Raw genomic sequence first — 27058 nt, forward strand, 5'->3', positions numbered from 1 at the left:
AACTGGCATTCTGGCATTTCGGCACATATTTTTAACACATCCTATTGCATCCCCCGCACTCGTCGTCTTTAACTTCTTTTCAAGTTACGCAAGAGCCGCTTATGTAAATTTTATCGGCCGAGCGCTCTATTTGTTTAACTTTTTACTCGTGTCCATTAATCATGGTTTACGTTGAATATTACGTTCTTGTAAGGATCTTTTTTATAAAACTTTTGAATCGGTATATCGAGCGATATATCGCTGGACTTTATGTATCATTCCGTCATAAAACGTTGTCGGTGCGCCACGAAAGTCCTTTATCGCGGATTACAATCCTCTTACGTGTACGTCATGAATTCGATTCGCGCTGTTAGTGACGTGAGCCAGCCAGAAGCGATGAAATTTGGTTCGATGATGACTGGTCGATTCTAGTCATCGAATATTTGTCATGTCGTACCTCTGTTGCCACTGTGGAGAATAGATAATGCGGACATTGTTCGGTGTGAACACAGCTTTCGTCCAGATGGCACGATTTTCCGATTGTCACCCCTCTTTTCCGTTGTCCGTTGGCCATTTGTGCTCGCTTTTCATTTTGAAAATTGTTACCCGATAAGCAATTGAAAATTATTCCTTACGAAGTATTATAAAGCATATGGTTATACGTGATGTTCTGTTTATCTATTTGTTTCTTACATCGTTGTACGTTGATTCATCGGGGAAATAATACAATTGGTTTCATGAATAAAACGGAAATAAAAATAATACAATAAATGCATATTATATAAGTTCAGAGAAATTACTTTGATTTAAAACGTATCATTTTATAACGTCGACGTTCAACTACAATGAAACGTAAATAACGATTTGTCATAGCTACCATTTCACAAGATATGTCTATAATAATGTATAAATCTCAAGACTAATTAATATTTCAGTACCGTCTGCAAAAATATGAGATTTTTTTCTCAATAAAAATTTAATTTAGTTTTAAGGACAGAGATAAAGGTTACACGCGCGATTCGGTAACGTCACCTTTAACGGTATTACTATTGCATGATGTTGCGCGACGTAAAGCAACGAACCTAGCATATTGACAGATGCGAATTTTCTAGCGTAGTAAACATTGCATACTATGTCAATATGTTGCTTAAATAACACCATTTACCGTGAATCATGATGCGTGATGCGTATAAAATGACAGTTTGTCAATAACGAATTTAATCTACAATGGAAAGTAGCATAACTGTAAAGAATTATTTTTCTGGAAATCACGCATAAGGAAAGAAGAGGATTTATATCAAATTATACAATATATATTAGCAAGATTTGAAAATTTAAAACGTGTCGTGTAATTTGTTTTATATTTTGTATATTACGTATAAAGTAATAATACCACGAACGCATCAGCATTTAATTACAATATAAATCGGTACTCTATTGACGATTTATTAATTTATTAATATTGTCTTAAAATGCTATAAGAATAATTAGAAGGGGGTCAATGGAAAAAATAAATAATAGTTTATGCCGTAATTATCCATCGAAAGGGTCTCAAAGAAATCGTAAAGCCGGTCAAGGCACGCGCCCTTCCGTCCTATGGCCATCTGCCGGTGTCTAGTTCCTGCTTCCCGTCGTTTCGTCTTACCTTCTAACCACGTCCCTTTTCCGCGTCTCTGCCTTCATTCGGAGGTGTAACCATCATGCGTTAATAACTCCTCAAAACTGTCGCGGCGTCGTTCGATATGACAATATACCCTTACATCTGCCACGGAAAATGGTCATTAAGGGCCCCTCGTCTCATTAGCGATGTCGTGATAACGTAGAAAACGCAAGCTGGTAAACTTTTAATAACGCGCTCGTCCTTGTCGATTATTGCTCGCTTCCTCACTCATTGCTCAGAAATTTTAACACGTGCGCGAGCATTCTTAGCTTCTATTCAGATGATTAATTTTCCAAGACTAAATGTGTGATGCTGTTTTAAAAAAGAAAACTTATCTAACTACATAATTATATTTTCATTCGCATAGAGAACATTTGCTTTAGAAAAAATTTTATAAATTAAATTAAAAACTTTTAAAGTTTAATTTATACTTTGCAGATGTATTCTAGGTGAAATTTTAATGCAATAATTTCATAAAGATTAAAATACGCGGGCAACGATTCGGCTAAAGATCAGTCATAGCTTCGCTTTGTAAAATGCCTGATACAAAGTCTCGAAAAAAAAACCGTGCGTGACTATTTCTTCGATGCGATGCGCAGACCAAGGAGGGATTAAGGGATCGTTGGATCGACGAAGCTAACGAAGAGGAAGCTGTGGCGAGGGTAGCGCTAACGGAAACAGCTACGAAAACAGTCGCGTCACCGGCAGCAGCCGGCTTTTAGGTCTTTGCTCTCTCGTGCAACTTCTCGCTTTGTGTCTGTTCCATTCGTCTCCTCTGCCGGCAGGGCCGGGTGTTTTTTCAAATGTCGATTGAAGCATTCTAGTTTTGTAACGAGAAAATTATCCTCACAGATATCATCGACAGTGCACCGAGGCAAATAAATTTATCGAAACGCGAATAAAATGCGTCTTTGCACAGATGAAATAAAAATGTTCGTTTGTATAAATTGTAAAATTGGATGCGTCAAACGCTGACGAGTACTTTCTTTGATAGCTGACGTTTCTTTTATATTATGAACTGATTAACATCGATAATGAACTAACTTTTTATTTTTATTAAAACTGACAAGAAATTATTCTATTATAGTTTTTGTAGATAATGTTAACCTGATTCTACCATAAATAAAGTCACTCTATGTGACTGTTAAACTCGCCTGGCATATCAACGAGTATTGTTTGAATCCGTTCGAGAATATTTCTGATTAGGGGCAGTATTTTAAGATAAAAACGATATCCATATTTTCTTCAAGAACAACGATAATAATATTAACATAAATGTCTTTAAAAAACGTGTAATACTAAGCGATATGGATATTGTTAGGTAAAAGTTCAGTTGTCTCGATGACAATTGAAGCTGTTAGTGTCATCTCTGAATCCATTCCAGACGTCTAATGATTAATTCGATGATTGTTTTCCTTAGCCCCGAAACGAAGAGTCGGGGTGCTTAATGTTTCGGTTACGGCAGTGGCAGCCTGTCTCTCTCCACATCCTCCGCACCACCGGCATCGCCGGGAGTAATCCGTGTGCATTTACGACCCTCGCTGCGCGCACGGCCGTAACAACGTGCATGCGTGTCGGTGAGGGGCAGGTGTGTACACTCGGGTAGAAACGAGACTTATCCATGGGGAGAGGGAAGGACGACGACGAGAGAAAGAGAGAGATAGAGGGAGGGTGAGTGAGGGGGGAGGGGGTAGCGCGTGCCGCCGTCGACCATCCGGAGGCCAGGTGTAGCCTTTATCCATTTTACTCGCGTTTGTTACCCTCGGACCTCTGCGATTCCGATGCACCCTCTGGGTCTCGCCGCTTCTGGGGCGCCCTTCGGCGCGAGTGTGCGGGGAAAGTGGGAGAAGAGAGATAGGAAAAGGGAGAAAGAAGGACGGAGAAAAAAGTTGTAGCGATCACGAGCAGCGTTTCTTCGAAACACTAGCTTTGAGATACGAATTTACATGTGTGCTCGTCGCAAATACGCGTGCGATGGCTCCGTGTGTGTGCCGTCGTGCGGCCGTGTACTTGTTTTACTTAAATTGTGACGTTTATTTTGCAATCTCTATGGATTTGTGAAACATCGCACGCACGTATTTCTCCAGATGCGTGTATTGGCGAAGATTGTGATCGCATTTAGCTGTGGAGTAAATCTACTGTGAATGAAAGCAATGTTTGATTATTTATTTAAACAAATCTTATGACTATAATTGTGATTAACTATAACTATACTTGAAATGCAAATTTTTGCTGAAATACAAAATTTCACCGGCACGGCATAGGAAATGGACACCTGGAATTTAAGAAATCTACTCGAGTCCAGCTGTCGTGTCTGGCGCGATCGACGAGTCTAATCCTAGAGCAGCGCGAGGGGGATAATCGCGCTCCCCTTCTCGTCCTTTTCGTCGTTTCCCCCGTTCATCCCTTTGGAGCGGCACACGCCCACGCGGAAATGACGTCCGCCCCTAAGTAATCTACGTGGCCCCTCAATAACGATCTCCTGGAAGGGCGTTCTTACAGCGATGTCCCATCCAGGCGTGATACTTATCAGACGCGAGAGATTTCGATTTTCGAGATCTGAGAATGAGAATAAAAGTGGAGAGGCATGAAAAAGTAGTTCCAATCTTATCCGTTAATATGTGCATATATAATTAGACGGAGTCTCCTTCCGTCCCTGTTTGACGTTTCTGCACAATAAATCAAGGTATTGTCCAGTAGAAAATGTATTCACTATTGTCACACGAGCGGAAATGACTCACGAAATAGTGCAGCAGGGTGTGTGCGCCAGTTAATGACCGGCCGTTAGTGAATGGTGCCTGATTCTACACTTATTGCTCTGTAATGATACGAGGGGTGCTACGATATGTCATAGAAATCGGACGTTTCTAGCGGAAGGAAGCACAATGCTACTAGCTTTCTCGTAAATATTTCAGTATCGATTTTGGCAGAGCTTGCTTGGCATGTTGGTAAGTTTAACAAGAAAGACTTCGATTGGCAACAGTTGATTCGGTGACTCATTGAGCAATGAGATTCGACACCACGGTCGATTCTTCTTCGCAGAAGAACAGAGGCAATTGGTTATCGTGTTACGATGCCACGCTCGCGTTAAACCCGGTAACTGAATATATCTCTGCCCAATAGCCGTCAAACGCCCGACAACGATCGAATTTGTCCAGCCAGCCATACCGCTTCTGGCGTTCTCTTTCTCTTTCATTCTCTCATTCTCTCATTTCTTCTCTCTCTCTTTTTGTGTTTTAGTTCATCACTTCGCTGCCAAAATATATCAGTAGAACAGGTTCGCGCCAGGTTTTCTTAAATCGATTAAATTATATATATATATATATAATGTACTGCTTTAATCTTGCTGTGATTAATAATAATATGAGTAATGAAAAATTGGCCTCCGCGATTTCTCCTCTAAACACTTTCTTCATATTATGATTAATTTGCGTATAATTCATATGTGCATAAGTGCAAAATACGTTTCTTCTTCCGTGCGTAATCGTGTTTATGCATCTTTATGTATCTTAAACAAAGGATTCTCGTATTTAAAGAAATTATTCTGTATTACCACTTAATGATTTCTTATCTCCTTTTTTTAATCAAAATGTAGATATTTATCTTTGGCGAGAGGTATGCATATTTATACAGCTCATTTGAAAAAATTTCGACATTGGTCTGTACGATCGTTGATCGCATCACTGACAGGATTACAGTGATACAAGTCGGTTTGTCTGACCTGAAGGAAGACAATATCAAGCAGCAGGTTCTTAATTGCTGCGGCGCGACGAGACCGTACAGAAAGAAAGAGAGAGAAAGAGAGAGAGGGAAAAAAAGAAGAGACCGATCGCTGGCCGCTGTGCACGTTTCTGCACGCGCCACGAAGGAAGAGTCCAGGTGCGAAGTACGGCCCACCCTCTCCCCCTCGAAGCGTCTAACCACCTTTCGACCGGCACCTCGTACGGCGCGATCGGTAGCGGGGTTTCGGGGGAGAAAGAAAAAGAGAGACAGAGAGAAAGAGACTTTGGAAGAAGTTCGGACGCAGCGAAGAAAGGTGCTAGAGACGACAGCTCGTTTTAAAGACGCAGTGGGCCCTTCCAGTGCCGCCGCGTGCCCCGTAGGTCGAGAAACGCGATGTGGCGAGACGCATCGGAGGGCGAGAGAGTGAAGGGGTAGGAGGAGGGGCTCCCGGTAGGGCGGTTTATGCTGTGGCTGTGCCGCGCGCGGTGAAGCAGCTGCAACTGCTCGCGAGATACGGCTTAGATCGTCGTGGCACGAGCCTCCACGGCATGTGTTTCTTTTGCTTGCCTTCTCTCTCTTTTTCTCTCTCTTTCTGGCCCTCTCTCGTTTCCTCTTCTTGTATTTCGTCCCCTGCACATCTTCATTTTTTTCCCTTTTTCTCTCTCTCTCTCTCTCTCTCTCTCATCGTGTTGTTGATGTCGTTATCTTTCTGTACGCATTTACAATTTGTGAATTCGCTAAATGTACCGTTATGCGGTAACTTTGGGAGATAGCTGAATTAAGATAGAGATTAAAATGTATGAGATAATCGCAAATGGTATACCGAGTACGGCGATATAAATCGTAAATGAAATCGCGATTTGCGAGAAAGGTGCAGGCTTGATTGTGAAAATTACACGATTGAATGAGTAGATGCATTGAATGAATTTTATACTTCTTTACGTATCAATCAATTGCACGTCTGCATGCATTTTTTCTTTTAGTACATAGTCGTTATTCAATCAACAATATACGATCCGTATCAGATATCGAGGATTGCTGCACGTTACACGTTCCGTTATTGCCGAGATAGTTAAGTATAATAATTACGGACTATAGACTCTTTTTTCTTCTATACGACGGGTATATCGTTTTAATGTTTCTTTCAAGAATAGTTAGACCCGGTGCATCCAGTCTTGTATAGCTTTCTCGAGAACACCTTGTATGCTATCGCGGTTATTGGCGTTGGGCACGCGACTGCCCTCGTGCGTAGCTAATGATTCTTATTGGTAATGATGAGGGTACGCGCATCCAGGAGTCAGTTTTCTGCATGTTACCTGTTCTGCATGGCCATTGTAAAATTCTGCCATCGAATCGATCTATCGCATCACTTGATTTTATCAATTCGATAATTGTACGCCTGTGCATGTCATACGCATATAATCCATATTGTATGCGTATGTATATATTATATGCGAATAAGGAAATATTATTACATATTGGTAATCGATTTTACTTTTGATTCAAAGTTTAAATAGCAAATATTTGATATTTAATTTATTTAAACATTAAAAATTATATCAATGCTTGGTATATATATGATTTCGCGTACGATATTTACATTTTTTAAATATTTTAATCCAGCTCTATTATAAAAAAATGAGAGTTAATCTTTTCGTTCATGGACATTTGGTAAGGGCCATGGGTACGAGAAAATTAATGCACTTTTTTTCCAGAGTTTTCGGGCCTCGTATAATATATCGCGTCACGAGAAGGTGAAAAATAAAATCAGGCCGCGGTACCTTCCCTTACCCTTCCTCTCTAGGTACCTCACGGTAGCATCTGCCGTGCTCCTCGATGAAGTGATTTCTTAGTACACCGTGCACCTTTTCTCTACCTTGCCCTCTTTTCTTCCCCCCGTAGCAGCGCGTGCATGGCTTCGGGGTACTGGCCTGATACGTCCTATGGGTGGAACCGAGAAATTTAGATTAGGTGCAGGTAGCCAGGTTACCATCATCTTACCGTCCTACTTTCCGATTGCTCTACCCTCTTCTGCGACCCGTACCCTCAGTTTTCCACTATTCTTTCTTGCCAAGGAAATTGACGAGGAAGCCGCCCGAGCAGCCTCCTTTGCGGCATGTACGAGCAACATTGACAGCAACGGGTCCCATCGTTCGTATTGCAGCTGACATACGCGCACCACGTGGTCATACAGTAAACATCGTGTTTGTATATATATGACATATATGTATATATTTCAGCTTCTGTTCCTCTCTCTTTCTCTCTCCCCGCGCTTTCTTTTGAGCAAGGTACCACTTTCGAGCAGTTTGCAGTAATTTTCGTCTTGCCAAAAACTGTATCCGATACTGGGTTCTACCAAGTCCTTTGAACATTTGAATTAAATATTCTTGAAACCAAATTTCATTTTAAATTCGTAATATAAAATGTAACGCTTAAATTAATATTATTATTTATAAACTAGCTTTGATATTGCAAAGAATGATTTTAAATAACCTCATTTTTAATAATATTCTATATTGATCATACTGTCTCTGGAAATTCTCTGTATAATAAGCTTTAATTTGTAGATCATGTAAAAATAGCAACTTGTTCTGCGAGATCAATGAAAAAGGACAATTTATCTTTACATCTTTACACATAGTAAGTAGAGTGTTTACACTGCGGGGGAGAGGGAGAGGTTGTCGTAAATGATAAAATCTCCCATCGATCTTTGAGGGGATTGCCAGATAGCGCGTATCTGGTAAATATTTTCCGATGCCGCAAATGTATTTATGCGAGTGCCACGAATTCGAGAGTGCGAGAAGGAATTTCTCTTGGAGTGCTCGCTTCTCGAAGACGCCAGGCGCAAGGGTCGATGGTTATCTGACTTCCTGTCCGTTCGTATGCCCTACGTGCCCTACGCGTCGAACGAAAGAGAGCGTGAGGCGAGTAGGAGGAAGAGAAGACGGACGGAGAGTGAGAGCAATAAAAGCCCGGCCAAATAAATACAAAAGATAATCGACACCGCGCAGACAGTCGTGCGAGCAATGGAGGCTCATCCCCCAGCTACGCTGTTCTTTTTTTCACTTTTTCCGTCCGACTGGCATCTGTCGGTTCTGCTAAGTCTCCGGCGAAGCAAGAAACGCATATTGCCGCCAAAAGCCGCGGCGCAACGGGAAAACAAGCTTCTCGTTTTGCCACCAGCGCGTTAACTTGTATGTACGGTAAATCGTCGAGATTGCTGTCGGGGCAAGATGCGACAAAAACGTATCAATTGTAATTTATTATGAGAAATTATATCCTTTTTATGCTTCCTATATAAAAATAAAATACGGGTCATTAAATAAGCTAATACTTTTTTTGTGCCACGAAAGATTGCATATTATATTACTATGGTTATGATTATGATATTGTGAGCTACGTTGCTCAAGACGTTCGGTGAATTAATCGTGAATTTAAGCACGATCATTAAGGGTCGCGTGCCCGTTCGATACACAGCGTATTTACATATTTTACGTATTGCCACTTATTATGCCGAGGCCGAACAAAAGTGCCGAAGTATCTTAGCCCGGCAGCTTTGTAGAAAAGGAAGAAACCGAATGAGAAAGTATCGCGACGGGAGAGGAAGAGAGAAAGAGAGAGATGGGACGAGGGGTTGTGGGGTCTGGGCACGTGACCGGAAGGCGGGGGGCAAAATGGCGCACGCGCCGTCGTTCTCCACCTGGCGCATCACCTGCTGCCCCCTGCTTAAGCCTCCCTGTCTCCATCTCTTCCTCCTCTCCGTCTCCGCTCTCCAACTCCTCCACGTTTATCCTCGTCCTCTCTGACCTCTCACTCTATCACCTTCGATTCTACTCAACCCTTTAGCGTTATCCTTGAGCCTTCTTTGCGAGACATCTTCCATCCCCCTTGATGTCGAGCGATGTTAAGTAACTGATGCAATATGCATTTGAACATTATATTTAACAGTGACATACATCTTATTTATACTGACATTTAAAGAAACAAATTTTCGAGCAATGCAGATGCATTGATGTCTTGAATTTACAAGATTTTAATTGATAATATAAGAAACATTGAGTGCATATACAAGAATTCAAGTCTCAATATTGAACTACACTCTCTATTTCTTTCTCTCTCAGATATGATTCGATATGAAATTAACGAGACGCTAGTCTTTCTACCTATCACATAATTAGTCAGCGTGCTATGAAGATGACTGAGCTCCTCTTGTAGGATGATGTCGATGAGTCATAATGAAGATGACGGTGAGCGTTGCGCAATTATTAAGTAACTCAAGTTGAACGAAGCATGTAGCGCCAGGTGACAGATGCACGAGCCTTTGGATGCTTTCCTTGATATTTACAAGGTGTACTTAATGAGCGAATCCATCCGTAACACGCGGCTCTGAACGATATTGAGAAGAAATTTCGATTTACATTTAATCATACTTGTTATCGGTAATTTAAAGTTTTTAACTAATGAGTAAATAACTTGTTGAATAAATTATTCACACGCTTTACACTCGTACATGTAATTATTCATTAAATATATCGTGCCGAAAAACACTTCAGCAAAAAGTGAGGTAATAAAGTGTAATAGAAATTACATTTCGATTTTCATAAATTTTGATACAAATTACAGTCACATCTTAATTATTATCAAAATGATTTACAAGGATTATCTATTCCTTCGCTATTAATGTCATGATGCAAGACAAGATTATTATGAAGATTTTCGATCCATTTACAACATTTGTTTTGATAGGCAGGGAAGGATCAAATAAAGATTAATCTATACAATTATTATTAATTGTATAGCGTGATTTATATTATACATAATGTTTTTAGAGATTGCGAAATTATCGGAAAAGATTGGAGGACATTGTGCTATCGGGCAACGACACGAGATCATTGTCCTGATCGCGACAAGCTGGCACGCCGGCTGCGATGCCGATGCCAAAGATGCCTCCTGCCAAATCGGCCTTCCGCAAATACATTCCACAATGAAAAAGAAAACTCTTACAAACTAGCGAGTAGTATTAATGATAGATGGATAAACGTTAGATACATTTTCGTATAAGCTTTCACGAGCTTTATGTTTCTTTTTCTTGAGCGACAAATAGAAAGAAATATTGTAAACTTTATTTCATCGGCATTCATTCCTTCTTACTTAATTATTGATTTTATTTAATTATTTTATTAATAATTAAAATAATTATTTTTTTATTTTTTGTTACAGGTAAGTGGTAGAAAAAGATTCCGGATTTTTGCATTTGTCGGAAGCATAATTTCATTTTGGAAACGTGAGTAATAAATGAAGTGCGACAATGCGTTTCGCATTTTATTTAATCATACTTCGTATGCTACGTAATCCATATTTTAAAACAAACAACGTTTAATTGATAAAATCTATTAATATTTATAAAATTTGTATAATTTTACAGTTATTACACATGACGCAATGTTTTAGGATGATTTTCGTATAATTAATCGAATTACATAAGCCGTCTTTTGAGCTTTCCTTTGAGTCATTGAAACTCGAAGATCTTGAATACTTTAATCTCTTCTTTCACACAAGAGAGAAAGAAATATACTTCCTTATTTTATATATATATATATATATATATATAATTAAATTTTTCTTTTATACGTTATTTTATATTTTTATTTAGCTATACTCTTACATTTTTTAATTTTTTTATTATTACTTTTATAAATTAGAAAATGTATAATCGCCATTAAACTGGATATTTCTTTTCGGATATTTGGATATTCAACTTTAGAAACACTCTTTTCTATGCATAACATAAACGAGCTTTTTATCTTTTTTTCGCGTTATATAGATCTCTATTTATATTTCTCTGTTATTTATTTATAATTTTTTACGCCATTTACTCCCACGGGTTTTGTCAAGCCTACCTAATCTCATTCTGCAATCCATAGACGACAATCTTGACGCGGTTATTCGCTAACGTTGAAAGTGAATGCGTTGGTCGCGTTTTATACGTGGGAGTTTGCGTTATTTGGGTCGCATCGATCGTGCTCTCTCTCTCGCACACACACACATACATTCTCCGACTCTCACTTACTCTCACTTTTCCCTTTCTTTTTCTCTCTCTTTCATCCTCCTTTTCTTGTGGCTTTATCACCATACAGATACCGATACACAAATATTCCTCCCACTTTCGTGTCTTCTACTCTTCTTTTTCTCTTTCTATCATCTTTTCCTACCTCTCTCGTCATTGTATATTGTTTCGTGCATATTTTCTTTCTAATGCAAGCCAGCAAGCAAAAGGAAATTGCAGTGATCCAAAACGGAAGGTTATTAATGAAAAACGCCCACATTAATCGATATATCGCCTCCAGTATTACCGTTGATATGAACGTATCGAAAGAACAGTATCCATATTTTTCTACCAAGTATCGGTAGTTATTCCTGGTTTGTTCGGTAAGGTCGCGTGTGTGCTACTCGGTCGAGCTTGAATCGTCGTCGTCGTCACCGCGCGTTGTGAATGAATTCGTTATCTGAGAAAACGGTCGCGATCCGACTCGCGGTGCTGTGAACCATACTGCGTCGGGGTCAGCCGCGTCACGAGGCATGAAACGCAAGGGTGGAGAAACAGGCCGAACACTCAGAATTATGTTATGCATACGCAGATACGTCCATATCCTTTTGATAATTTCTCACACGATTCTGTAACTGGCACAACCCATCATCGTAGCGACTAATCGTGTATCCGTGATTCTAATCGCACGGCTACATTAAAGCCATGCAACATGATTGTGGCATGTGTAAACAAATGTAAGATTAAGCATCGCTTTGCAGGTTTAAAATTAAAATTAGTAAAGCTTCTTTATATTCTGCTACTTGCATCACTGTTTGCACTTGAAACTTGCGATTCATCATTTAAATTTATATTTTAGTATATATCTTTAGCATAACGAAAATTATTTTTTAGCAAAAGAGAGAATTATTGCATTCTCCAGTTATTATTACGTTGAATTAATCTCATTGATTCATTAAATTTGTCATTTGTTGGAACTGTTGGAAGACAAACGATAGAAAATGAAATAGCGATGCGAAAATATGGTTCGATATAGTTGACCTTTACGAATTCTTGAGTGATTTGATTCATTTTTAGGAATCTCATTCAGGGATTCTATCGAGAGTTCTCGTGAGATTACAGTCTCGTATTTGTAACGTATATGCACGAGATCGCAGCGTTAACTGTACACGCTCCCCAGTGAGAGCGCGATTCAATGTCGCTTGAAACAGTCAACAACAATGTGTAACCGCTAAAAATACTCTTCCTTTCCGCTCGGTCGTCGTCGTCCTCCTCCGTACGGTCCGTTCATGACTTTTCGTCTTTCTTCTTTTTCACTTCTCTCCGCTTTCGCGTCATCGACAAGCGAATCTGTTCTGAAACGTACAGCTGATTATGACAAAGAACAACGCGTTCAGAAGCTGCGGCTATATAAATGTCTCAATTACAAAAATAGCATTTTGCTTTTTTTTTCAAACATTTTGACATCATTTAAAGTTTAAAATTTTAAAGTTTATGTTTTCGTTTTTGTTAATATACTTGCTTCAATAAAAATAGTCTGGATTTCCAATTTTTTCCACAATAATATAATGTTATATTCTAAATTTCTTATATTAAGAATATGGCAAATTCAAAGGCAATTCATTGTCTTTTGAAAGAGTAACTGTCACTAATAGCAGTGCTCTTTTGTAAACTATATCGTCAAACATATGTTATCAGAAGATAATTGTAGTTCACGTCATTGGCATTATTGCTGTCATTAAATGACATCGAGCATAGGTGTTGACTTTATCGCGCGATTTGTTCACGTCATGAACGTATGTATCCTTGCAGATAAGGAGAATTATTCGTAATTCGTGTCGACCACGATATTATTTTACTGCACTTTAATATCTTCTAATATCTGCAAGTCGATTTGCAAAATACATGTCTATCTTTCGTAAGATATACCCAAAATCTAAAAAAAGGCAGGCCTAAATTCAATGTTTCTAAATATAAATTTAACAAAATGCAAATTGTTTATGTCCAACATTTGGATCTATAGTTGGATAATACGTTATTACATCTGTCATAATTACTACTTACACTATTTAGCGATGCAAAAGCTCGTAAAAAATTTAATTTGATGTTTTAATTGTTAGTAGTATATTACGTTTCGAACTTTATTACACAGGCAGGCGCATGGTTATTCATATTCGCATTCCATTCATCCATTCGAGAAAATAAAGTTGCTTAATGCATCAACTTTTCTAGTATTCATCTACTAGTCATCCAATAGCTATTCAGTGAAGAAGATCGTACGCGAGAGGTTTCTTGAATCACCGAAATACTTGGAAACGCCATTCATTTATTTATCGCTCACAGGACGCAATCTTGCGACATTATATGTATCGCGCGTACAGATCGAGTCATTCTCTCGTGATGTAATGTTACTATAGGTTTGAGATATAATTTCAAGTTCGTGAGAACTACGAATCATTCAAGACCGGGATTTTAGAAATACATGTGAATCATTTCTAGTAGCTAAAAAAAACATTTCCTTCTTCTAGTTTTTTATTTGCGATGATTTCAGCAGAAAAATATTTGCAAAATTCACTTTCACGTCTTTCTTTACTAAATCTCAAAAACATTTCTTGGAGAAGCCAATATAAATTATCATAAATTAACACAGTTGCATTGGATATACGTAAGCGTACACAGATACATTTCTTATATCGCAAATAATTTTAATAAGCTCTGCGATGTCCCTTAATCATTCTGGCATTTACATGTGTCTCTATTTCCCAGCATATTAACCAAATGAAAATCGGGGAAAATTTTGGACTACGTCAATTAGACTCATTAAAAAGTTAAATTATCGAGAATCACTCTAGTTGCTACGACGACGCGTGACGTCTGTCGACGCGACAGTCAGCCGCAACGGGTCTACGTCACGCGTCACGTTACCTACCTACGTAGAAGCCACGAGCATCGAGGTCGTTCATCGAGAACAATAATAACTAGCAGCATCGATGAGAAAACGAATCTCTGTGCGTTCGTCTGGACGTCAACGGCGAAAGCGTCTTGATGAACGTCATCGAGAAACATCGAGTCTTGACGAAATTGTATGGGAATGATCTAGAACGCCTACGCGTTTGCTAGATATATCATTCTAAACTTAAATCTAGCAGAAAAATCAATTTTTGTCAATATCATGACAAAACATGACAAGTTTTGAAAAAGTGAGCAAACATCATGAGACTCAAAATATTGGCAAAACCAAAGCATTTAGAAAGTGTTATGGGAGACATGTAGGAAATTTAATTAAATATTAGTAAACTATATCAAACGAATATAATTATATATAATCTAATTAATATTATTTAATGTAAGAGAGATACATAAATGCAATTTATGTAAAAAATCTTAAGAATTTTTCTCTTTCTCTTGAATCTTGATCTCTTGAATAATATTTTTGAATTATTTAAATATTACAAACACACGAAATTATGGATTCAGCCAGTCCAAATCAGAAGAGTAAATATAAAATACCTTAACGAATATACAAATTAAAAAGAACGTTAATAACGATAGGAAATATCGATAGCTATTCCTAAGTGAAAAGTTTCTCTCTAATCGAATCGATTCTTTCAAATGTTAACTGCTGCGTATTTACGACATTGCCACGTGATATAGACCATATAGACTGCACATAACCATCGAAACGTTCAAGGTCTCTCATCGGTAATAAACCACGATAATTCTGGGGCACAAAATGATCGGTACTTGCTTTGATAGTAAAATACGATAATTTTAAACTACTTGGTCTTTCAATTATATTGGCTAATAATAATCAATTGAGCATTCGTTGTTTATGAGTATATTTACCATCAAATAGTAATTCCAGATTTAGATTTAGATTGGATGGTGAAATTAGTATTATTGTACATTTCTCTTTCTTCCTCTCTCTCTTCTCGATAAACATCAATTACGACTTTTTATTAAAAAATAAGAATATTTGCGTCTGTTTTCTAAAAAAGAACATGATATTTTCAAATTTGTTTTATCAAAGTGAACGACAAAGAGCGACAGCTCGGAAGAGAAATACAAAAATTTATGACGGCATCGTGCTTCAAGCGTATAATACTTCTGCACTATTCGGGAAGGAACGCCGAGCTGTAGTCCTTTATTTGCTCCGTTCCACAAAAACGCAATAATGCTTGGCACATTTTTGGAGCGAAGCTCCACACGTGGGGGTAATGAGAATCCAATGTTTCCCGATCACGAATAGTAGTCTCTCATCTCTAATTCACGAAACAAAGTGTGCGTATAGATGCGATAGAAGAAGGGTTGGGCGAAGGGAAGCAATTGTTTCTCGATGTGGAAATTTCATTTCCGCGGGCATCAGTCTTAAGCATAACTCTCGCAAGGGATCATCATTATCATCATCATCATCATCATCACCACCACCACCACCACCACCACCACCACCACCACCATCATCGTCGTCGTCGTCGTCACGTTGTCGCGGTATTACGCCGTTCTTCACCCTACCCGTGCGGTCCGTAGACACGCACGAGCGTCAGTTACGTGTGCACCACAGCCGCTTTTATTGCGCGCGGCGCGTATATACGAACGCGCGCGCGTACGCACTCATACGTATAAAACCCCGCGTCTCGCCGCGTCGGCCCCGGTACAGCGCCACCCCGAATACCGGATGTGACGACACTCACGCACTTGGCCCGACGCACTCTCGAGATGTCTCCCTTACCCCTCCGCACCGCGTGCCCTCCTTTCGCGTTCCTCGCTCGGCGCGCTCGAGAACGCTCTTCCCCTCCCTCCCTCCCCTTCGCGCCGAACTCCCTCCCCTCTTCCCACTCGGCCGCGGCCCACCGTTGTCGGCCCGCTATTTACTCTCGTAGTTCCGGCGATGGTTGGTAGCGGCGTTAGCGGCGTGTGCTTGCGTCGCATCTCCTCGGACCGTTCCGCGCGGCATGGCGCGGCGCGACGTTCGTTCTCGCGTTGCAGTCCCACGCGGCTTCTCGCGCGTGTCTATTACTACTCGTTGCGTACTACTACGTACGTACGCGTGCACGTACGTCCGTTGTTCTCACGCACGATCCTCCTTTCTTTTTTTCCCTCGTTCCGATGTTACAGTCCCGCGCAGATCCGCCGGTCGTATTCCGTGGATACGTGCGACAACAATGCAGGAGGAGGACGACGGCGACGAGGAGGATGACGACGACGGGTGTCGAGTCGTTGCCCGAGCGTGCAAGAGGAAAAGAGAAAGAAGGGAGTGAGAACACGAGATATACACTCGCGGCCATTTTACCCGTGCGCTGCACTAAGCCGGGCCACCCAGTGTGTAATACGAGAGAGAGAGAGAGAAAGAAAGAGAGATATGTGTGCCCGTGCCACCGTCGTCATCGTCATCGTCATCGTCCACCGTCACCGTCGCCGCCGCTGCCACTACTCTTTAGTCGCCTCGAACTGCGTCTGTCGCTTGCGCGCCTCGCTTCTGCGCACGCGAACTGGTTGCATATCGCGCACTAGCCGCGGCGTCGTTTTGCGTCTTTCGCTCGCCAATCGCTCGTTCACTTTCTCGAAATTGCGAGGTGAAAAACATTCGATGACACGCGGACGGCGAGGACGTGGGAGCTCGCGAGACACGAGGTGGCCGGCGTACTCGGTCGTGGCTTGCCGGACGCGTTGCGGGTGTCAGTTTCGGATATTGCTACGGTCTCGCGATGTGATCCTATGAAAACACTCGAGGAGGAGACGCGCGCGTCGTTGGCCGCGACGCGGAACGACGCACGATGACAGGACTGACTCACGAAGCTGGGTGAAAGTGTCATCCATCGAGAGAGGCAACGCGGGAGAACGCCGAGTAAAGGTGAGAAGGAAAAATGCGTTAACGCGAATTTCCGAAATAAATTATAAAAAGGAAAGAATAGTTTTGATCAAGAGGGAGAATCGTAGTTTGTTTCGTGTCACGGACGAATCGCGTGAAAGATCCGCGAAACGTGAAAAACGTAGCAGTCCGCTACGTCGCAACGCTCGTGCAACGAGAGCGCGAATGCAAAGTTTTCATGCCGCGCAACGCACGGAGAACCGCGTGACACGGAATCTGCGCAGTAGATACGAGCCGCGGACTGGCGAGCGCCGCGAACCCCGCGGCATCCGAACGTCGTCAGCGTGCTCCGACAGAGAAGCGTCCTCGAGGAAGAGAGACGCACGGGAAAGAAGAGCGCCTATTATTATCAGTAATAGATATATCCCCAGCAATGGAGCGTGATACAGAGGAGACAGAGACAGATGTTGCGTACTGTATTTCAACGTTAATTGCAGCTCAGTTTCTTTTTACTTCTTTTTTTTTCCAAAAAAAGGAACTTACGAGGACGTTGCGAGAAAATTGCGCGCGGAGACAAATGATTGGCTCTTGATCTTGTTAAATCGCTGTTGAGATAATTAGGTTTGATCTTTTTACAAGTGTACGTGTAATTGAAACGTATCTTGCGCGCGACATGACATGGTATAAAGAGCGATTGCCATTGCCACTTCATTTTCGAATTTTAATCTCTATTTCGGTGAATACAGTACAGTGAAACAAATATACAAATCACGTGTAATTACTCGCAAAGTGCTGCTTTCTTCGTGCCTGCACTGCGCAATCGCAGAGTATAATAATCCATTTCCTTTTATTTTGAAAGACAAAATTTTGAATATTTTTCATTTCGATAATTCATCAAATTGAACATTTTCATTCAGGCGTATATCCTGAATGGTTAATCCTCGCATGCTTGGCTCCGCGTGTTTGGCGAAATCATCTTTGTCGGATTTCAATTGCACTTATAATTTCAATCCCGAAAGTGCGTGAATAGCGTCACGAGTAGGTGCACCTTCCGATTACTTCTGATCGTTTTCTCTTTTTGTACGTACTCGCGGAGGCCCTTACTACTGCAAATGACGTGGACAACGTGGTGGCGCTTACGTAATGCCGGACCGATAAGGCGGATAACGATAAGCGTTGCCGTCGCCGTCGTTGTCATCGTCCTCGTACTCGTCGTCTTCGTCATTGTTGTCGTATTCGGCTTGGAGCGCGCGATTCTCTAAGCGGGCCAGCGGCGCCTCTATTTTTGAACGTACGAGTCACACGCTCATTGTCCTCACCACTGCGACGCGACGCGTCCGAAAATGCTGCCGGACCGATAAAAATGTCACGAGGTAACGGTCGGGAGAACGCGCTTTTCGATCGCCGCCTATGAAATGCGCAGCCGCGACCGCCATTCACGCGTCGTTTACTTCATAGATCCGGTCTCCCTCAAGCAATGCACGAAAAATGTCGCAAAGGAATCGTCTCACGTCTATGAGATATTAAATGTTTCTTTAATTTTGATATAAAATTATTATTTTGATTTTGAAAATTTATATTATTTAAATTATATTAATTTATATTATTAAATTTATATTACTTAAATGAAATTATTCTTAGTAAGAATAATGCTATTCGCACATATTCTTTTCTTAAACATAAATAGATTCTTGCTTCGTCTTTGGCTCAATTTTTTACAGCTATAATTCACAATTAATATAGAAAACTGTTTTGAGAATGCTGATTAAGAAAGACGAAATAATTGAAATAATACTTGGGAAAAAGTATGTTTTTACAAATCCAACTTGCGAAAAATGAAAAGGCTTGAATGAGTAGTAAAAGCACAGCTAAATAGAACAGTTTTTTAGCTTGTTGCCGGCGTGGCCCGTCTGTATTCGAAAATCGTCTGGCTGCCGACATGCCGTCATCCTCGTCGTCGTCATCGTTAGCACCGGGAAATTCCGCACGCAACGAGATTCGACGGTCCGTGTCGATGTTGGTCAATGCTCGCCAAGGTGAAACGATGACGACGGGGTAACAACGAGAGTTCCTCTTCGAGCCGACGGCCTCCGATGCCCAAGGACACAGTTCAGACGTTCCAGGAAGGCAAGGTCGCGTTTGCGAAATAACGGAGTTCTCGGAGAACAGAGCGCAATCCGTCGATCGATCTCTATCCCTCTTCATCTGTTTCTCTATTCCCCATCCTTCCCATCGTTCATCCTCAAATCCATAAAATATTTCAAGGGTTGAGAAAAGGGTCAAGATATAAGATATCCATCGTGTTCTTAAACTTGGTCAAATTGAACGTTTAATCTAGATTTGTCTAGACGTCTGACTAAATCTACTGTGACGTACATAAATGCTCGACTGTCTGAATTCTCTCCACTGTCGCATGTCTGAATATGCTTGATTTTTAACAACGAATTTATGATACAATTTTATAAATGACACTCGAAAACTTCCATCTTGTTCTACAGCTTTTATACATTTTTGCTATTTTGTCGTTCGCAGTGCTTTGTAACGCTTCGCGTAGACGAATTAACGCCGCCATTTGCGTTGCGTTGAGTCCCGAAAATCAGCACGGACTTCGATAACGCGCCCAAAAGTGGACCCTGTGACTCATCGAGTTGCGACGCGACGCGAGAACGAATCACTCTCTCGGCGTGACGTCGAGATTCATTGCACCACGTAGCGAAACTTTGCGGCAGTTGTGTAGAACGACGACGATGTCACGTCGATGGCGCGAGCATCGCTCACTTCGCGATTGCGAAATTGATCGCGAATTTTTCATTCGCCCGCGTTATCTCCGCGAATCGCGAATCCGGAAGCTTCCCTCGTCGTCAGAAATGAATGTTCGCAGAGAGAGACGGATGTTGATGGTGGGGATTCAGACTTGGCATGGCGGGCGAACGAGTAAGATGGCGGCGCAGTGAAAGACACGTGAGTGATATTGAGGCGTCGGCAATCTCAAGAAGCGTCATTGCGATTACCCGTCTTTCCCGATTCGATTAATCCTCATTAAATCCCGCGGGCAATTTTTTTTCATCCAATCTTAATCGCGGTAAATCGAATTATTACAGAATATCAGATACCGTTATTTAGCAGTCCTGGCATTGTTCTAAACAAAATGGCGGACAGAGTCAAAATTTAATCACCTCCGATTGATTAATGATAACCATTTATGTGTGTCGTGTCACACACGTTCCATTTAATCTATAATGTAGATATCACTAAATGAAATCTTAATAACGGCGTATATTTCCGCGGGCATTGTTTAACTGGAACTGCTTGCCACATTCTTGGACAAGTCTGTGGTAAGGCATAGTCGGATGCACGAGGAAGGGTAACGATACTATGTGCTTAAGGGCGAATGCGAAAAGGGTGTGTCCGAGAACGATGGACGTCGGAAACTATAATGGAACTTGATGGATGCTTTCGCGGAAAAGTCGAAGCGGCTAAACGAAATTAGCACTCAGCGGAGAAACGAAAATTGTAATATGCAATCGAACTAGCGAATTGCTTTATCGCTTTATGTCTAACGACTCTATTACGATTTCTGCAGAAGAACTAACTGCACGAGATCTGTTACTGTATTCCTTGTCGCCAGATCTGATGCATTGATACGTCAATTGGACGAAAGGTGTACGAGATTTGCGCCTCAGAAATGTCGGAGCAAAATAAACTACTATCTACATCTGTTCATATCATAGAATATGAACAGACTTAAAAATACAAACTTAATGAGTCGAAAAATTATTTAGTTGCTATCAAAGAAAGCTTTGAATCATTTAATCGCACGAGCCAGCGAGTATCAAAGCGTAGCACGGTGGTCGCATTTAGCTCTCATTACAACAATAATTACACCGATACAACCGATTTGGAATGTGCATTCCGACCATTTTATTATTAGCCTGTTGTCTTCCACGTGTGGGCACATGAGCGCATCGTAAACAAAACGCAATACTCGAAAAGCGGATTCAAGATGCAAACGCGCTTTATTTTCATTTAAGAATTCCGCCTCGCTCGTCTTCATGCACTGAGAAAAAATGTAGTTGAAATTACTACAATTTTATTATAATTTATAGTATCCTGAAGCGCCAAGCATGTAGAATAGTGCTGATGGTATAATGGAATAATATAATGGTTTATGTTACTAGTATTATAATAGAATTTACTATAAAAATAAATATCCCGACTAGAATTTTTTACCATGCAATTTATAGTCAATTTCATCGACTTTATTATCAGTGTGGAAGGTCTTTGAATCGTACGTGATTAGTACGTCCAAAAAAATGGCAAACAGTTTATTTGTATTTCGGATATTTATTTTTATTTATTTATTTATTTTAACCAAGAATTTACGGGAAAACGTGTCCCTCTAGTACAAGATCAAATCATTACAAAGACACTAGATCAATAAAGTAACCAGTCTGGTAAACATACATACGAATTACATATCAATAATGATATGAAAAAACTAAAAATAAGAATTCAAAAAGAAAATTGTATTTCGTCTATCTCAATGTCTTCATTTGAAAAGGCGACAGTCCGATCAAAGGATCGACGATCGCGATGAGGATGGCCGGCGAAGAGGATTTGTTTTGGTGCGTGACTCCCGCACAAGGCCCGCGTGTGCGTGTCAGTGCAGTCGCACTTCGTGTCAGGCACGCAACCGTGCGTACAAGCTACATGCGTGTACGCAAAATGCACGCCGACGGCCCACCTGCGTCTATACTCTGCGCGAAAGATAGAGTACCGATAGCGCCGACCCACGTCCCAGTCGGTCGTGATTTAGGGGTCGCTATGGCGCCGCGATTCAGAAACAAGGGTTCGTCGACCCAGCCCGCTATTCCGTCCCCCCTTGCCCTTTCTTTTTCTCCCAATTGCATAGTAATCGTTTGACTTGATGAATATTTTTCTTGCTATCCGGAATATCCACGGAATTTCGTGGATATGCGTCTTACGCCTCTTTTGTGCATTGAGCAAAGCAACTGTTTAGGTGAACGGGATAGCCGTTTACGTCAAATTGTGATGCAGCATCGGGATTACCGTGCAAATTAAGTGCAAACACAACGGTAAATTCTACCGACGCAGTTTTGATAATAGCGTGATTATCGAGCAATCATCCGTTGCATTCAATGTATAATTTGTTCAAATGAATATGTAGATTGATTGAACGTATTTTGTTCGACAAACGTTAGTCCTGTTCATCAAAACCGTTGCAGTTTAATGCATATTTCGAGCATAACCGATCAATTATTCATTATTGGCTGGGAAATTAAAGAGAAAGAGAATTTTGGTATAACCAAAGCAAATTTAAGCTACTATGAATCGTTAATCAAACATTTTTCATCGTTTATTCGTTATTTACGAATGATACCGCTTTTTGCTGTCTCCGAAAAGTTTTTTGATTATTCATTATTTACGAGTAATGTATCGCTTTTTTACATTTATCAGTTTGCCTTCTTTCGCTTCTTAATATTCTTTCGCAACTTGTGTATGATATTCTACAATATTTCTTGCTTTAAAAATTGCGTCAAATCTTGCGCATTATATTGCATAGTCTAAAACGGGCTTAAAAAGGGGCTTGTAGAAGTTAATCAAGTTTGTGATTAAATGACATAAAGTGAATCGGCTGTTGGTTTGTTGGTTATTACAATCATTTCGCTTCGGCGCAACAGCCAACTTTGCTCGAGAGTCATTTCGATTTATCGTGAAAATTCATTCACGCTTGCATTTAATATCGATTATGTTATCGGTCAGTCAGTGTTATCGAGCAACGATAGAACGAGCAACGGTAGAACGAGCAACGGCGGTGCCATAAAGTCGACTGAGAAACTGTACAGTTCTACGAAGTCTGGCCAAAAATAGGCAACCGACATCACGAGGGCTCGCTTCCTGCTCGTTTTCTGCTTACCATCGTCGGCCGGCCGCCGCCGTTCACCGATTTCCCCTGTTTTTGCAACCAAAGATATCGCTGACAGGAATGCCGATATGATTATCGTATCAGCATAACAAAATTCCTCGAGAGAAATATCTCGAAGATCATACGTGACGATTTGTACTTCCGCAATAATATAATCGGTTTCAATTAAAGAAGGCGCGTAAATAAAGAAAATCGGAGAAAAATGTTTGAAGAAGGAGAAGAATGTTTAAAAATTCTGCAATTTTAGAACAGATATTAGAGATTTCAAAGTGATATAATTTAGTTTGAAAGCACTTAATCTTCAATAAAATACGGATTAAAACGATGGTAAATATCAATCTTAAGAAAAGATCAATCTTTGTTAACTTTGTTTTAACATCTTGTCTTGAGTAAACTCAATTTGCATACAATACGTGTGCGTATACGTTTTATAGCTGTACCGCGTTTTTATACAATAACTGTGACTGTAAAATTTAGATTGTTGAATACAATCGACGATTAAACGCCGCCAGTAATAATCACGAAGTTATAAACCATCTCTGCAAATGTATGCATACGAAATATTCGTCCTGTATGTGAATGTAAGCCCCTTTGAATCATCTCCTCGTGCTCTTATTTGTCTTGTCACTTTCGAATTTGGCGCGCCTTACACTATCGCAGCGTATTAATGGCGGCTGCGCAGCGTTCTGGTCTTCATTCCTTTCTTTTATAACATCGATAGCCGAGCACGGTAAATCGGAATATTATATGTACAAATTATAAAATACAATATTTCTAAATAACTGATATTTATAAAGACTAGACATATTAATTACAGAATATCATAATTTATTAAATAATAAATATAATTATTGCAGAAATGGGGTATATAAACATTGCAAACTAGATTGAAACACAGCTAATATGATTTCTAAGTTAAAGATTAACACAGTTTGTAATCATAATATTATTTATAGAGTTAGCAATAACGTTCTGCTGTTTTGTGAATTATAATAATAATTTACAATACCAAAATGTTTTTCACAATTTACCATTATTAAAAATCAAAAATTGCTCGACGCACATAATGTAGAAATACAAAATAATTAAATAATTTATATAAAATCCAGTTTTACAATTAACCTATGGATTTATAATGAGTTTATCGCACGCCTTATATTGGAAGAGGAAAAGAGAGAGAAAGCTCAATATAAAGCGATCAACAAGAAGGAGAAATTATCGGCGCGTCGCTCGCGCTTTGAAATGGAAACAAACTTCCATGGTGGAAGCAACAAGTAATTACTTTAAAGAAATTGGATTATCCAAACGCACAGCACAATGCCTGACCTCCCCCTTAAAGCGCACTCGCGCCTCCTCACGTAATCGAATTCGCAGCACAGTCTACGGCGCCTAATCGAGAAACGCGCGTTCGCTAAAACTCGCGAGCAGGAAAGCGCGAGGGTGGAAAACCTCTTTTCTATAAGGGGTTTCCCCTCTCGCCTACTATTCGGTTCTTGCTATGCGTACCTTGGCCAAATACCTTGCAATATCAAGCTGAATGTATGTAGCTAATCTAGAATATTGTCTTTTTACACCTTGCACGTGGGCGTATATTTTTATTTTATATAGGATACGAATTTCTCTCGTACAAAATTGGCCATTCAACAGGATAATTCTCGTTTGTTCAGTGTATTAATTTGTTGTCTCAGATGGTAGTATATTCTTTAAAACTGCGTATATATTGCATTTTGCATCTTGGAATATATTTTTTCTTTTACTTTATATTCTTTGAAATTTGCAAGAAAAAGTTTTAAAGTTTTCTACATTAACAAGAAAATTGTATTCACTTCTGATGACAGAAACCTTGAAAGGGGTCTCAGTTCTGGGTATGAAGCTGTCTTTCACTTCTCTTTTTGATGATTGAAAGATTCAATTTATAAATACGAATGCGTTTCCATTCTACATTGATGTTTTTGCACATTCAAGCTTTCTTAAAGGTATCAAAATATAAATGTTTCTGTCGCACGTAGACCCGAAACTTTAGATACACCATTGACGTTTATTCTGTCATCCTGAAGCGGCGATGGTTCTCCAGACGCAAAAAAGTCGGGTCCTTTATGTGCCCACTACTCGCCCGCTACCTTTGCCTCCCTTTACCCCATGCGTGAAGGGAACCTAACCCTCGCTATCCACCCTTTGAACTCTTAAGGGTGCACTCGGCGCTCGGAAAGACGCTCCCGAACGCTCAATGAGGCCAATACCACGAGAGTGCGGCTCTTAACGAGGTTACAGCATACGACTCTCTCTGACGTTCTCTTTCTATCTGTCTCTCTCTCTCTCTCTCTCTCTCTGTTCCCCTTTCTTTCCCTTTCTCCATCTCTCTCTCTTTCTGTCTCTATCTACTCTTGACCCCCTAGTTTTGGTACGGCATGGACCCGACGACCGCTTGCACGGGGGACGGCGATGGAGGAATTGGAGGGGTGGTTGATTTGGGCGCGAAATTGCCCGACAAAATCAAATTTCATTTCGCCGGAGGCGTGTCTGGACAATCGAGCAGCCAAGTGGCCAGCGGCCAATCTGACTATCTCGTCAACCAATTTTGCCGGTGATTACTTTACTCGCTGCTCTCTCGTCCGTCCCCGGGGGCGCACGCAACGCCGTCGTCGTCGTTGAGCAGTAGGTGTTTTCCTCGCGTTCTTAACTTACATCGCGGATCCGAGAGATCCGTTTTGAGAAAATCCGTCGAGCGCGTCCTCCTACGCGTTCGTTTAACCCCTCGGTGCCTACGATAGAATGTCCATTTATTATTAGAGATCTAATTCTTTCTTCCAATCTCTTTCATCCAACATCTCTCCTTTTAATAAAACGTTACTTCGTTTTTTTAATTGTAGATTTTTCCGAAAATACTTCTTGTATTGTATTCTTGGTATCAAAATTATAATAGGCATTTTAACTATCAGGTTTTTAAAAAGCTAGTATAAACTATTAGTGCATAATTGTTGCTATTTGTATGATCAGTTTACTATTGCAATCATACGTTTCGAGGTAAAAAGGTATTTTATCATGAATAGATAGTTTAAACTAGATTTGTCATAACTCTAGTCAACATGCAGAATATAAAAATCTGATATTTTTTAGACATTCTCTAATTCTGTCTGATTAATAAATTTTTTTTCCTAAAGTGGAACTAAAAACAATTAAGAATTTTTGGTTATAACCATAATCTAAAAAGATTGGATAAGAATTTAATGGACAGTGAGAAAGGAAATAGTCGCTTGTATATTTAGAAAAATAACTTCATTATTTATATCTAGTACATGTTAATTAAAAGGGCATTTTCCGACAATTGTAAAAAACGATAATGATTATTTGCATGATATATATTGCTCGGCGCCGCTTCCCACGTGATGGATCATGCAAGCTTGATTAATCGGCGGGAAAATCTCGGGATCTACGAAAAAGCGACGTATACACAGTGTAAAGAATACTTATACATACATACATACGTATGTACGTACGTACATATGCGTATTCTTATTCGCTCGCATGCGGCCATGTTGCGTGAGCGTTTGCTCTCGTGCTCGCACAAGGATCATTCTAGTGGATTGTGCGAGCGAATGTGTAGTAGGAACAGGGAGAAAAAGGCCCGAAGATCGGGTCCAAGTTTATAAGGGTTCCTGGAAGGGCGGCGACCTCCCTCGGTCCTCTTTTATCCGGACCGCGGCCTTCTCCATCTTTCTCCCTGACTTCGCGTTTATTCCCTTTCTTCTTCACTCCTTTTCGGATCTCGCGTCTCTACTTTTATCTTTCTCTCGCCTTCTCATTTCGCTTCTCTCTCCCTCTCTCTCTCTCTCTCTCTCCCCCTTATGAATGTCGCCATTACCCTCCGATTTATTTCCTTGAGAGAAAAAAAAT

At 40.4% G+C, this 27058-nt stretch overlaps 1 protein-coding gene across 4 annotated transcripts in view; it reads left to right on the plus strand.

Annotated features, from left to right (window-relative positions):
* The window catches only part of LOC105286696 (serine/threonine-protein phosphatase 4 regulatory subunit 1), a 110531-nt gene that overhangs the window by 24084 nt on the left and 59389 nt on the right, over positions 1-27058 (plus strand). The window contains exon 1 of one of the 4 annotated variants that reach the window (XM_026973114.1): positions 16402-17259. The exons of the other annotated variants lie outside the window; for them this stretch is intronic. The gene's annotated coding sequence lies outside the window, so the exon portion shown is untranslated. Of the gene's footprint in view, positions 1-16401; positions 17260-27058 lie in introns of those variants that run through there. 4 annotated transcript variants of the gene reach the window in all.

Source organism: Ooceraea biroi, chromosome 1 (assembly GCF_003672135.1).
Source record: "Ooceraea biroi isolate clonal line C1 chromosome 1, Obir_v5.4, whole genome shotgun sequence".
NCBI classification, from domain to species: Eukaryota; Metazoa; Arthropoda; class Insecta; order Hymenoptera; family Formicidae; genus Ooceraea; species Ooceraea biroi.